This window comes from Pongo abelii, chromosome 17, assembly GCF_028885655.2.
Source record: "Pongo abelii isolate AG06213 chromosome 17, NHGRI_mPonAbe1-v2.0_pri, whole genome shotgun sequence".
Lineage (NCBI taxonomy): Eukaryota > Metazoa > Chordata > Mammalia > Primates > Hominidae > Pongo > Pongo abelii.
The window spans coordinates 1,340,467-1,353,179 of record NC_072002.2 but is presented as its reverse complement, the minus strand read 5'-3'; the positions used below and the strand labels follow the sequence as shown (position 1 = coordinate 1,353,179).

Here is a 12,713-nt window from a genome sequence, read left to right as displayed (position 1 = left end):
GCAGCAAACCACCATGGCACACGTAAAACTATGTAACAAACCTGCACGTTCTGCACATGTATTCCAGAACTTAAAGTAAAACAAACTAACAAAAATGCACTAACGCTGAGGGGGAGTTGGGGTAGGGGCATGAGTAAGGCGGGGGTGGGTGAGTCCTAGAGTTTTATCCAATCAGTGACACTGATGTGGGAACCGCCCAATCAGGCGCGCAGTGGGAGAGGAGAGGAAAGGAGGGCGTGGCTTCCGGCGTTTGGCGGGGTCTTTGTCTCTCGCTGGCGCTGGCACAGGGGCTTGGGATCCGTCTCCTCTTTCGTCTCCTCCACCTTGGGAGCCCCGGGCTACTCTCTCACAGCCCCTGTTGCTCTGTGCTGTGTAGGTCCTTGGGGACGCACAGTTAAGCTGCCAGGACATCATGGAAGCTGGGAAATGGTGAGTATGCGGGGTTCGGCGTCCCGAGAGGGGAGAGCAGCCTGCGAAACCGGCAGGACCGGCCTCCCCACGGTTAGCTCCGAGCCTCCCGCAGCTTGGCCCTCAATCCCCTGTGGCTGCAAGATGGCCGCTGGGCCAGCAGCGAGGACCCCCACGTCCCGCCCGGCCCATTCGGTCCTGTCCCTGGGCAGCGCCCTGCTCTGCGCCCACAGCCATGAGTATTTCCCAGATTGTTCAGGGATGCCAGGTGGGTCATCAGGGAAAAACCACGACTGGGTGTTTGCGTGGGAGGAGCTGCGGCCCGTGGGGTCCACAGTCTCTCTTGTTAAAAATTAACGGGAGTCTATGTTAAAACGTTAACCAGTTTATCTGAACAAACGGTGATTGCTGAAATGGAAAGCACCCAGCCATGATTTGTGGTCCACCTGAGGGTCATAAAGGAAAGGCTTTTATAAGATGCATGAGAAAGCAACCCAACTTCATAAATTGTTTCCAGTTATGTAATCGCCTTATTTGAACTATGCAGATGGAAATTTCCTAGTTACATATTCACAGGTTAATTGTATGTTTGTCATTGGTTAAATCTGCATTTTGTTTCAGGCTAAGATAATGGTTTATAGGAAATGTATTTGAGTTAGGTTTTAAATTTTTTTTTTTTAACCTATGAACACAGGGCACTAGAGCCACTTTAGTCTAGTTTTCTGCTCTTTAATTATTTGAACACTCCAGAAGAGGACTGGTTTCCTCCTGTTTTTTTAATGTATGGCAAATGGAGCCTCTAATCGACCACCCTGTTTTTCAGCCTAACTCAGACTTGCAGTAAAATTCTAAGGTCCCACTTTCTTTGCTGCATTCTCAAATGCAACACATGAGACCAGCTTTCCCTTGCCAATTTACAATGCTATTAACTATTTGTCCTTTACTATACATTTCATTAAAGTTTTCTATTATTGGATTTCTTTCTACTTCTCCCTACAGTTCTGGCAATATTTGCTTTTTATATTTAGAAGCCTCCCTTTTGGGCACATAAATATATATAGCTATATTCTCTTGACAAATTAACCTCTATTATTATAGTATGGTAAACTCATTTCATGCTTGTGAGAGACATTGCTAGAAAGTCTATTTTGTCTAATTTAAGCATAACTACCATTGCACTCCTTTGATTATTATTTGCATGTAATATCATTTTCTATCCTTTCACTTTTAGCCTATGCTCTTAATTCATAATTGAGTCTCCTGTAAGCAGCATATTACCAGGTTTAAAAGATTCATTTATCTACTCTGTCTGCTTTAGTGTCTTTTGGCTGCTGTAACAGAATATCACAGACTGGTAATAAAGAATAGAATTTTGTTTGACTCATAATTCTGGAGGCTGGGAAGGCAAGAAACATGATACTGGTATCTGTTGAAAGTCTAGTTGCTGGATAATAACTTGGCCAAAGATGTGAGGGAGAGAGAGCTTTTTTTTAAATATATAACAGATCCATTCTTGTTATATTTAGCCCATTCCCATAATAAGAACATTAGTCCATTCATGATGGCAGAGTTCTTATAGCTTAATTAATTTTTAAAGTTTCCACCTCTTAATTCTAACACATTGGCTATTAAATTTTATCCTAAATTTTGGAGATGACATTCAGTCTACAGCAGTATCTGTTTAGTAGATAATTTAATCTTTTTATTTGTAAGGTAGTGATAGGTAAGCAGTTAGCATTGTAAATTTGTGGTTTTCTGTCCATTTTAAATTTGCTTCTTTTTTTTCTGGTTCTGTCTTTCCTGTGGTATTGTTAATTTTTGTTGAGACAAAGTTATGCTTTCTTGCTCAGACTGAAGTGCAGTTGCATATCACAGCTCACTGTAGCCTCAAACTCCTGGGCTCAAGCAATCCTCCCAACTTAGCCGCCCAAGTAGCTTGGACTACAGACACACACCACAACACCCAAGGAGCTTATGATTCTTCCACCTTGGCCTCCCAAAGTGTTGGAATTATAAGCAGGAGCCACCATGTCCAATGTGTAATTTTTGTTGTTTGTATATGCTTTAATTACTTTCTCTTTTTTTATCACAGTTTTTTTCCTAGTGGTTATCAAGAGACTTATATAAAACATCTTGTATTTTAATAGTCTGGTTTAAGATGATAACAATTTAGAGTATTCTGAATTTCGGTCTGTATTTAGCATTTTTAGTGACATTTGTACTTTAGTATTTTTCATACTGTTAGTTAGCATTTCATCTTATCAATGTGAAGATTTCTTCTAGACCATGGCTGGAGAAGTAAAGAAGGTGGGTTTTCCCTGATTCAGGGACTATAGAGAGAACCAAGTTCTGCCGGCCTGTCACCTGTCTCAGGTGAGTATGAATTCTCGTGTTTTTGGCAGATAGTTGCAGTGGCAGGACCAAGGTCAAATGAGTTATAGGCAAGTCTACAGTAAGATGTGGCAGTATTCGGTTTTGAAGCCAGGACCATGATTGGCAAGCTTGACACTTGGTCAAGTGCTTACCCTCTGAAGATGTGTTCCTTGGTCTTTGCCTCCAGCTGGGTGTCACATACTCTGAACTGGATTCCAAGGCTTTCATGAAAGCACTTATGTTTGCTGTGGCAGCTGCATTATGTTGTGGGGGATGTGCACGCAGAACCACCCATTCTGTCATCTTGCTTATGTTACTCTCGTTTATATTTCACTTTTTGAAATGAATGTCAAGCTGGTGATTTTTAGATTCAAAAATTCTAAAATAAATTGCTCAAATTTACACATTATGTAAGCTATTAATAAAATTTCTTGTAGGTGCAACATATTTATTAAAATTTTTGGTTGTAATTTCAAGCTCACTGCAGGCAGAAAGGAATCATTAACATTTATATACTTTTTTTTAGTCTGTATCTAAATGATGGTATATTTTCATTCCAGATATTTACTTTATACTTCAGTAATGCTCAGCGTATTTTGCAAAATTTTTGTTGTTCTTTTATTTCGAAACATAAGGCTTTTTTAGCTCCTGAAAGCTATATTATAGTCATATAGTTTTATTATATTTTGTGGTAAGAAGAGCAGAAATATATTGAGGACATAATTAAATTCTCCTATCTTTTTAATGATTATTAATTAAATTCGTCTCTTTAGAGCCTGTTATTAATGATTGTAATGTATTTTCTGTATAATTTTACTGCAATTTATTAAATTCCAATGACTTAAAATGTCTGCTTTTCATGAGTGCACGCAGTTGAATGGTGTAGATATCTAAAGAGTCATTTTTTGGCCGGGTGTGATCACTCATGCCTGTATTCCCAGCACTTTGGGAGGCCGAGGAGGGTGGATCACGGGGTCAGGAGATCAAGACAATCCTGACTAACATGGTGAAACCCCGTCTCTACTAAATACACAAAAAATTAGCTGGGCATAGTGGCGGGCGCCTGTATTCACAGTAACTCGGGAGGCTGAGGCACGAGAATGGCGTGAACCCATTGGGCAGAGCCAAGATCACGCCACTGCACTCCAGCCTGGGCGACAGAGCAAGACTCTGTCCTAAAAAAAAAAAAAAAAATTTTTTTTTCTTTTAAATCTATGATGTATTCAGGATTTTATTTATTAAAATCTCTTTTCTTATTATCAATTGCGTGTTATTGCGTTTCTTTTCTTGGGTATGTTTTCTCAGATCAGTTAATTGTATTCTTGCTTTTAAAGCTTGATATCATGAGTTGAATGATAATTTTTAGCTCAGTACACTTTATCTCAAAGTGATGTTTAATATATGTGTGAATTAGCTGTGTTTGTTGCTTATAGATATATCTGTGTGTTTTTCACCTATTTAAGTCTGACATCTTTTTTCCTTGTTTGTTTTTTTTTTTTTTAGTTTCAGATAGGCTTTTTTTTAAAAGAGAATTTTAAAACAGAGTCAAAAGAACCAAAATCAGTTATTTCTCCTCTTGCAGAGTGGGGAGATAACTTCCTTCCCCACAGGTTTGAGGCTAGGCTAAGTGGTGAGTCTTGGGGAGATGCAGAAAAGATCCATCCCAGGCACTTGGCTGGACTTAAGTAAGCACAGCCTTTGGGCCACAAGACCTGATGGCTTGGGTACTGGTCTGGACATAAGTCCCCACCTTCCCAGAAATATAGTCTTTTGTCTGCAACAACTGGCTGGAGAAATATTTCAGAAAGATGTGTGTCTGGAACACCCAAAGGTATACCTTTCCTTTCTCCTCGGCATAGGCCTTGCAGCACTGAGGAAACACCAGGTTTACAATGGAGCCTTCAAGAGTCTTCATCCCTATGGAGCTCAGGGGCTCATAGGGTGACAGGAGAGGAGACAAGCTAACTTGGGAAGTATTTGTCCTTCAGCTTCTCCCCCACTGAAACACTATATATTGGGGCCACAGTTCATGGCAAAACATACATGCTCTCTTTCTTTCTCTCACACCTACATCTCGGGAACCCAACAACTTGATGGCAGGTAGCTCTGGGTATCCTTGGTCTGGCATTCCCTCACTGGGCATCTAAGCTGTCCTAAAGCTCTTTTCAATCATTTCTTACTCTTTCCAGGCCCATGTGGGTAGGTGTTCCAGCCTTCACTCTTTCAGGCTGATCATAAAGGCACAGTGTGGGAAAATCCCCTACTGTGGTGGCCATTGCTGGGAAGCAGGGAAGGCTAACGGCCCACTGCTGCCCAAGGCTAGTGTAGACACCATCTGCTCCACTCGTCTCCTCAAAGATTGATATCAGGTGCAGCAGCTGCTGTCTGGAATGTTATCAAACCAGGACTGCACAGGCACTGCATTCTCTGTGTGGAAGATGTAAGCAGCAGGCGAGTTGTCCAGGATGAGAGTTTTCCTCAGGTCCGTGCCCAGATGGCTGAGGTCCTTGACATAGCAGCCCTGGTGGAACAAACACGACTCATGGGCTAGGCCACCCCAGAACACCCCACACTGGTCCAGCACACCCTTCACACTGTGTTTGGAATTGGTGGGTTCTTGTTCTCACTGACTTCAAGAATGAAACTGCAGACCCTCACGGTGAGTGTTACAGTTCTTAAAGGGGGCATGTCCGGAGTTTGTTCCTTCTGACATTCGGATGTGTTCAGAGTTTCCTCCTTCTGGTGGGTTCGTGGTCTCGCTGGCTCAGGAATGAAGCTGCAGATGTTCGTGGTGAGTGTTACAGCTCTTAAGGCGGCGCGTCTGGAGTTGCTCATTCCTCCCAGTGGGTTCGTGGTCTCTCTGGCTTCAGGAGTGAAGTTGCAGACCTTCACGGTGAGTGTTACAGTTCATAAAGGCATTGTGGACCCAAAGAGTGAGCAGCAGCAAGATTTATTGCAAAGAGCAAAAGAACAAAGCTTCCACAATGTGGAAGGGGACTCGAGTGGGTTGCCACTGCTGGCTCGGGCAGCCTGCTTTTATTCCCTTATCTGGCCCCACCCACATCCTGCTGATTGGTAGAGCCAAGTGGTCTGTTTTGGCAGGGCGTTGATTGGTGTTTTTACAATCCCTGAGCTAGACAAAGGTTCTCCATGTCCCCACCAGAGTACCTAGATACAGATTGTTGATTGGTTCATTCACAAACCCTGAGCTAGACACAGGGTGCTGATTGGTGTGTTTACAAACCTTGAGCTAGATACACAGTGCTGATTGGTGTATTTACAATCCCTTAGCTAGACATAAAGTTTCTCCACGTCCCCACCAGACTCAGGAGCCTAGCTGGCTTCACCCACTGGATCCTGCACCAGATCTGCAGGTGGAGCTGCCTGCCAGTCCTGCGCCGTGTGCCTGCACTCCTCAGCCCTTGGGTGGTTGATGGGATTGGGTGCTGTGGAGCAGGGGGTGGGGCTTGTCGGGGAGGCTCTAGTCGCACAGGAGCCGAAGGAGGTGGGGGGAGGGTCAGGCATGGCGGGCTGCAGGTCCAGAGCCCTGCCCCGTGGGAAGGCAACTAAGGCCCAGTGAGAATTGGAGCACACCAACTGCTGGCCCAGGTTCTAAGCCCCTCACTGTCTAGGGCCAGTGGGGCAGGCCGGCCACTCTGAGTGCAGGGTCCACCGAGCCCACACCCACCCGGAACTCGCGCTGGCCCACAAGCACTGTGCGCAGCCCCTGTTCCCGCCCGCACCTCTCCGTCCACAACTCCTCGCAAACTGAGGGAGCCAGCTCTGGCCTTGGCCAGCCCAGAAAGGGGTTCCCACACTGCAGCAGTGTGCTGAAGGGCTCCTCAAGTGCCGCCAAAGTGGGAGCCCTGGCAGAGGAGGCCCTGAGAGCGAGTGAGGGCTGTGAGGACTGCCAGCACACTGTCACCTCTTAACAGGATCTGCGTACTTGTTGAGGCTGGAATGAATACAGCAATGAAAAAAACACATTTAAGCAGTTCCTCCTGTCATCTCAGGAACTCATCCATATAAGGCCTCATGAGCAAATGGATCTGGTGCCTGGTCTCCTCAATCTCTACAGGCATTAGGCAGTCAGCATTGCTGAATGCCTTCAAGGAGCTAGGCACAAGGGTTTCATCCAAGTCAGTGCCCATACAGATCCTTCCTTGATTTTTCTCTGTCACCTCTGGGAGCAGGCAGGTTCCTGGGATCTGATAAAACTGATACTGGAGACTCTGGAGCTGAATTGACTTAGCAATGGTGTTGACTTCCTCCTTATGTGTGGAGAGCTCAGCAGGGGAACGTGACTGGCCAACATGCTGGGTGCAAGAAGAGCAGAAACGGGCCTTCTAAGGTGTGACAATCATGAGACCTCTTCGGAGAGCACTTTGGAAACCAGGACTTGCTTGGTAAGGACCAGGGCATCTTCCCTCCATGCCTGGGTGATGATGGAGACTTGTTCCATCTAACAATCCTGAGGGCTGGGCTGACTGGGTGGGAAGACTGGTGGGCACGCTGGCTGGACTGGGTTGGGGGTCATGGCCAGGGGCCTGATTCAGTTCCCGAGAGTCTGACTTCCACAGCTGTTCACATACCTATTCTTTCCATCACTGGCCGGGAAGGGAGGCGGCCTGTAGGTATGGTGGACGGCCTTGGCAGCGGCTCCCCAGGGTGCCCCCAGCCCCGATTCTCCCAGCGGGAGCTTCAGGATCCTCAGTTTGTTTCTAACATAGAGAATCCACCAGATACGCATTTTTTTTCAACTTTTATTTTAAGTTCAGGGGTCCATATGTGATAAACATTTTTTTCAACTTTTATTTTAAGTTTAGGGGTCCATGTGCAGGATATGCAGGTCTCTTTCATAGATAAACGTGTGCCATTGTGCTTTACTGCACAGATCATCTCATCACCGAGGTACTAAGGCCAGCATCCGCAGCTATTCTTCCTGATGCTCTCCTTCCCCTCCCCCAGGCCATGAAACAGGTGTCCAGTGTGTGTTGTTTTCCTAGTGTGTCCATGTGTTCTAATTGATCTGCTTCCGCTAGTAAGTTAGAATAATAATAGGTGGTGTTTGGTTTTCAGTTCCTGCATTAGTTTGCTGGGATTAATGGCTTCAAACTCCAACCATGTCCCTGCAAGGGACACCATCTCATTACATTTTATGGCTTTATAGTGTTCCATGGTGTAGGTGTACCACATTTTCTTTATCCAGTCTATCATTGATGGGCATGTAGATTGATTACATGACGTTGCTATTGTAAATAGTGCTGCAATGAACATATGCATACATGTATATTTAAAATAGATTTCTATTCCTTTGGGTGTATACCCAGTAATAGCATTGCTGGGTCAAACGGTATTTCTGCTTCTAGGTCTTTGAGGAGTCTCCACACTCTCTTCCACAATGCTTGAAATAATTTACCCTTTCACCAACGGTGTAAAAGTGTTCCCTTTTCTCCACCACCTCACCAGCATCTGTTTTTATTTTTTTTTACTTTTTATTAATAGCCATTGTAATTGGTGTGATATGGTATCTCATTGTTGTTTTGATGTGTATTTATCCAGTTATCAGTGACGTTGAGCTTTTCATGTTTGTTGGGCACATGTATGTCTTCTTTTGAGATATGTCTGTTCATGTCCTTTGACCACTTTTTAATGGGGTTGTTTGTTTTTCTCTTGTAAATTTCAAGTCCCTCGTAGATTCTGGGTATTGGACGTTTGTCAGATGGATAGGTTGCAAAATTTTTCTCCCATTCTCTAGGTTCTCTGCTCTGATGAGAGTTTTTTGGCTCTGCGGAAGCTGTTAATTTAATTAGACCCCATTAGTCAATTTTTGTTTTTGTTGCTATTGCTTTTGGCCTTTTTGTCATCAAATCTTTCCTCCTGCCTATATCTTGAATGGTATTATCTAGATTTTTTCTTCTAAGGTTTTTATAGTTTTAAGTTGTACATTTAAGTCTTTAATCCATATTGAGTTAATTTTTGTCTATGGTGTTAGGAAGGGTTCCAGTTTTAATTTTCTGCATATGACTAGCCAGTTCTCCTAGCACAATTTATTGAATAGGGAGATCTTTCCCTAATTCCTTGTTTTTGTTGACTTTGTCAAAGAACAGGTTGTTGTAGGTTTTTGGCTTTATTTCTAGGCTCTCTATTTTGTTTCATTTGTCTATGTGTCTGTTTCTATACCAGTACCATGCTGTTTTGGTTACTGTACTCTTCTAGTATAGTTTGAAGTTAGGCAGTGACGCTTTCAGCTTTTTTTTTTTTTTTTTTTTTCCTTAAGGTTGGCTTGGCTGTTTGGGCTCTTTTTTGGTTCCATATGAATTTTAAAAGTTTTTTTTTTCTAATTCTCTGAAGAATGTCAGTAGTCCAATGGGAATAGCATTGAATCTATAAATTACTTAGGGCAATGCACTCATATTCATGATACTTATTCTTCCTCTCCATGAGCATGAAATGTTTCTACATTTGTTTTGTGTCCACTCTGGTTTCTTTAAGCAGTTGTTTGTAGTTATCCTTGAAGAGGTCCTTCACTTTCCTTCTTAGCTGTATTCCTAGGTATTTTTTTCTCTTTGTAGCAAACGTGAATGAAAGTTCATTCATTATTTGTCTCCCTTCTTGCCTGTTGTTTGTGTATGGGAATGCTAGCTACTTTTGCACATTGATTTTATATCCTGAGATTTTGCTACTGTTGCTTATCACCTTAAGAAGCTTTGGGGCTAAGAAGATGAGGCTTTCTAGATATATGATCAGGTCATCTGCAAACAAAGATAATTTGACTTCCTCTCTTTCTATTAGAATACTCTTTATTCCTTCCTCTGTCCTGATTTTCCTGGCCAAGTTTTCCGATACTGTGTCGAATGAGAGTGGTGAGAGAAGACATACTTTTCTTGTGCCAGTTTTCAGGGGGAATGTTTCCAGCTTTTGCACATTCAGTATGATATTGTCTGTGGGTTTGTTGTATATGGCGCTTATTATTTTGAGGTATGTTTCTTCAGTTCCTAGTTTATTGAGAATTTTAAACGTGAAGGAATGTTGAATTTTTTGCATACTTTTTCTGCATCTATTGAGATAATCATGTGGTTTTTGTATTTAGTTCTTTTTATGTGACGTGTCACATTTATTGATTTGCATATGTTGAACCAACCTTGCATCCTGGGGACAAAGCCAATTCCATTGTGTTGGATGCACTTTTTAACGTGCTGCTGGATTTGGTTTGCAAGTATTTTATTGAGAATTTTTGCACAGTGTTCATCAAAGCTGTTAGCATGATGTTTTGTTGTTGTTGATGTTGTATCTATATTAGGATTTGGTATCAGGATGATGCTGGTCTAATAGAATGAGTTAGAGAGAACGTCTTTGTCTTCAATTTTTTTTTGGTAGTTTTAGGAGAAAAGGTACCATGTCCTCTTTGTACCTCTGGTCAAATTCAGCTTGCTTGGTAGGCTAGTTTTTACTGCCTCAATTTCAGAACACATTATTGATCTATTCAGGGTTCAGTCTTGTGGAGGGTTTTTTTTTGCAATAAATTGTCCATTTCTCCTAGATTTTCTGGTTTATGTGCATAGAGGTGTTTACAATATTCTCTTTTGGTTGTTCTTAATTCCATGGGATCAGTGATGATGTCTGCCTTGTTATTTCTCATTGTGTTTGGTTCTTTCTTTTCTTATTTATTTGTCTAGCTAGTGTTCCATCTAGTTTATAAATTTTTTTCATAAAAACAGTTCCTGGATTGGTTGAGTTTATTTTTTTTGGAAGAGTTTTCAGTGTCTCTATCTCCTTCAGCTCTACTCTGATCTTGGTTATTTCTTGTTTTCTGCTAGCTTTCAGGTTCTTTTTCACTTGGTCTTCTTTTTCTTTTAATCAAGATGTTAGTCTGTTAACTTTAGATCTTTCTAGGATTTTTTTTTTTTTTTCTTGTGGGAGAGTCTCACTCTGTTGCCCAGGCTGGAGTACAGTGGCATGATCTCGGCTCACTGCAACCTCCACTTCTCAGTTTTAAGTCATTTCTGCTGTCTCAGCCTCCTGAGTAGCTGGGATTAGAGATGTGCATCATCATGCTCAGTTAATTTTTGTATTTTTTTGTAGAGATGGGGTTTTGCTGTGTTGGCCAGGCAGGTCTTGAACACCTGGCCTCGAGTGATCTGTCTGCCCCAGCCTCCCAAAGTGCTGGAATTACAGGCATGAGGTACCATGGCCGGCCCTTTCTAGCTTTTTGATGTGGACATTACTGCTATAAATTTCCCTCTTTTCTTGGTTTCTAGTGATTATTTTATTCTATCTTGGTGAGTAGTCAGGGAAAAATAATCGTAAATTCACAATCAACTTATAGTTAAATCTAAGCAATTATGAGAGAAGAACCCTTTATTATTTGAAGAGGATGTTTGAAGATTTTGTAACTGTGCGTTTTAGGTAGTCTTAAGTTTCTAATTGTCGTTAAAATCATGCCATTGTCACTTTCTAACGTTTTAAGTATATGGTTTAGAAGTGGTAAGTATAGTTCTATTGTTTTGCAGTAGGTTTTAGATAATTTTTGTCTTACAAAAGTAAAAGTGAATACTCATTACTTGTGAAAGAAGTTAGTTAGCTTGCTTTATGTAGGTAGCAACAGAAGGGTCCCTGGAAAGTCCCTGGACCTTGGGTCAGTGTCTCATCCCTGCATAATATAAAATGAATCCTGGAAAAAATCAAGTTTCAGACACCAACAAGGGAACTAGCACTTGGTGTTGTGCATGGAGACCTGCCCATGGCTGCACAGATAGAAAAACCTCTGGCCCATTTGGATAGAAACTTGTACAAACCTCCAGCCCACTTAGTTAAGGGAACAAGACCGAACTGGCATAGAAATGCCTTTGTTTGTCCAGGCACGTTGGCTCATGCCTGTAATCGCAGCAATTTGGGAGGCAGAGGCGGGCGGATCACCTGAGGTCGGGAGTTCGAGACCAGCGTGACCAACATGGAGAAACTCCGTCTCTACTAAGAATACAAAATTAGCCGGGCATGCTGTCTCATGCCTGTAATCCCAGCTACTTGGGAAGCTGAGGCAGGAGAATCGCTTGAACCCAGATGGCGGAGGTTGCTGTGAGCCGAGATCGCACCATTGCACTCCAGCCTGGGCAACAAGAGCAAAACTACATCTCAAAATAAATAAATAAATAAATAAATAAATAAATAATAAGAAAGTAAGTCTCAAAAAGAAAAAAAAATGAAATAAAGAACAGAAAAAGAAAAAAAGAAACTCCTTTGCCCTTTGTACAGTCAGTGGGCTCCCAGGAAAATGTTTCTTCTCCTTTTGTGGGCATAAGCACAGTGGTCTCTGGTGCATTCCCGTCGATACTCTCCTTTATTTGAACTGTAAGTCTGATCTCTACGAATAATTACTTCAGCCCCTAATTGCTCCGGGGCCAAGCTGCTTGGCCAATCTTTCACCTTATCTTCTGATAAGTCCTGGGCCAAGCTAAGTAGCATCTGTGAATCATCCCTTCAGCCCCTGATTGGTACCGGGCCAAAGTCATGGACCAACCTGAGCCACACGTTTTTCAAGACAGTCTGTGAACTAGGCACATTCCCTTCCCTTCCCTTCCCAGTCCATAAAAACCCTGGACCCCAGCCTCGTAGAGGGCACCCTGTTCAGACACCTATCTCTGCTGGCAAAGAGCTTTTTTCTCTTGCTTATCAAACTTTCACTCCAACCTCACCTTTGTGTTCACACTCCTTAATCTCTTTAGAGGTAGAAAAAAGAACTCTGGGTGTGATCTCAGACTAGAGATACTGTTACATCTTGGTGCACTGCTGAGACTACAACACTTCGTTTCTATGAGTTTGACTGACTAAATATTTTATATAAATGTAATTATACGGTTTTCCTTTTTGACTGTCTTGTTTTACTTTACCGAATGTTTTCAAGATTTGTCCTTATTGTAGTACTTTTCAAG

At 42.4% G+C, this 12,713-nt stretch overlaps 1 long non-coding RNA gene across 16 annotated transcripts in view; it reads left to right on the top strand.

The window, feature by feature from the left end:
• The first annotated feature begins 234 nt into the window (after positions 1 to 234).
• The window catches only part of LOC129053737 (uncharacterized), a 38,153-nt gene continuing 25,674 nt past the window's right edge, over positions 235 to 12,713 (top strand). For 3 of the 16 annotated variants that reach the window (XR_008518527.2, XR_008518526.2, XR_010137511.1), the window contains exon 1: positions 240 to 7,187. This is a non-coding gene — a long non-coding RNA (uncharacterized LOC129053737). Of the gene's footprint in view, positions 7,188 to 12,713 lie in introns of all 16 variants that reach the window. The other 13 variants (XR_010137510.1, XR_010137517.1, XR_010137515.1 and 10 more) reach the window with 7 other exon arrangements.